Raw genomic sequence first — 1827 nt, 5'->3', positions numbered from 1 at the left:
TGCTTACCAAAATATTCCGCTATTGAATTCATGACATCGATACCTTTCGATGTTGTTTCCAGCTCCCGTGAAATCAATAATTCGTCTTTAATTACGTTTTCATCTAAAAAGCGAACAAATACCAGTAGTTGACAACAATTTGAAATATCGGTCGATTCATCACACTGCAAAGCGAAACATGGAGAGTTTTTGATTTTTGAAACAAGTTGCTCCTCTATATCATTTGACATTAGCTCAATTCGAGCTTTGACGGTGTTATTGGACAGAGGTATATCCTGAATTTTTTTCTTGGCCTCTAATCCCAGTACTTCTTCGACGGCTTTGATCATACAGGGTTCTACAAGCGTTTCCCCGATTTTATGAGGTTTTTTAGATTGTGCTATCAATTTAGAAATCTCAAACGAAGCTACTAATGATTTTTGTGATGCTGAAAATCTCGTACCACTAGGTCCGAGTTTCATTTTTTTTAGGTTTTCTAATTTTCCTTCAAAGAATTCTACTGGACGGTCAGACAAATTCGGATGTACCGTGTCTAAGTGGCGTTTTAACTTCGCCGGTTTTAAAGCTTCATTTGCGAGGACAGTTGAGCATATAACACACTGTGGTTTTATTTCTCCCTTATTTTCTATCGAGGTAAATCCAAACTTTATGTAGTTACTGTCGTATTTTCTCTTGGGCGCCATGTCCTTAAAATAAAATTAAAAAAAAATAGAGCTAAATACAAACTAGGAAAACAAAACCGTAAGTTCAGACATGATAAAAAATATTTATCATGGTGTTACACTACGATCACACTGCAACCGACTTTTGTCGTCCATCAGCAAACACACATCCGCACACATGTGTTTTAAATGTGCTCGCAAGTTTCATTCGATTTCACCCGAATGTAAACAAACTTTTGCTCGTCCGTGCAAATAGAACGCGCTCGAATTTGCCGGCCGTGCCGGACTACAAAAATCGGTTGCATTGTGCGCGTAGCCTAAACTAGCTTCTCCCGTGACACAACAAATCCAAGTAAGTAGCTCTCTCGTGACAAATGCATAACCAAGTAAGCAGGTGGAAAACTAATCGATACTTACTTGTTTTGGTTTTGTCACGGGAGGTACTTATTTTTTATATAACACAAAAACAAAAAAATGTACTACGAACCCACGAATAACAAATCTATGCACTAGAATTATCAATTCGATTTTTAGAAGTTCATAAACATTTAAAACGTGACCTCTAGTTATCTAACCGATAGTGTTCTTACAAGGAACATCAGCTGTTCTTCCTTGCATGGAATAGGTAACCTTGTAATTGAAACATGTTACTTCACATGTGCATATGCATATACCTATATTGATGTTTCATTAAAATTACGATATCATATCAAATCATATACAAATCACAACAGCAATTTGATATGCACTGATTCAACACCATTTACACATAATCGTGAGCTCACTTAAACAGAAATATATGCTTTTAAAATGTACATGGTATTCCAGAAATCGAAGTTTTTTAGACCAACGAAAACAATTTAATTAAAATGTCTACTTACCTGTACCATTAACGGACAAATTCAAAAAATAAAGTTAAGAACAACGATCAGTAATGATCAATTACCTTCCTCATACAGTAAAGTAATACGAAATGCTATTACAGAAACTGAAATATAACAAAAGACTGGGTTAGTTATGAGCGACGCACTGTTTTTTCAGTATCAGTGAAGAGAGTGACTGCTACCTTCAATAGCTGTTACTTTTTAAGAAAATCACAATCGCTATTCCGATTTCACTTATGTATTCTGATTTTATGGAGGGGGGTCCTACAGCAGCGAAATTT

The 1827-nt window shown here is 35.7% G+C and overlaps 1 long non-coding RNA gene across 1 annotated transcript; it reads right to left on the bottom strand.

The window, feature by feature from the left end:
* Positions 1 to 455: 455 nt before the first annotated feature.
* LOC137235410 (uncharacterized) lies at positions 456 to 1603 on the bottom strand. Its single transcript, XR_010947882.1, has 2 exons — positions 1544 to 1603; positions 456 to 686 (listed from the first exon to the last, which is right to left on the bottom strand). It is a non-coding gene; the product is annotated as an uncharacterized lncRNA (long non-coding RNA).
* Positions 1604 to 1827: the final 224 nt, after the last annotated feature.

Source organism: Eurosta solidaginis, chromosome X, assembly GCF_040869045.1.
Source record: "Eurosta solidaginis isolate ZX-2024a chromosome X, ASM4086904v1, whole genome shotgun sequence".
Lineage (NCBI taxonomy): Eukaryota > Metazoa > Arthropoda > Insecta > Diptera > Tephritidae > Eurosta > Eurosta solidaginis.
This window is presented reverse-complemented; position numbering and strand designations above follow the sequence as displayed.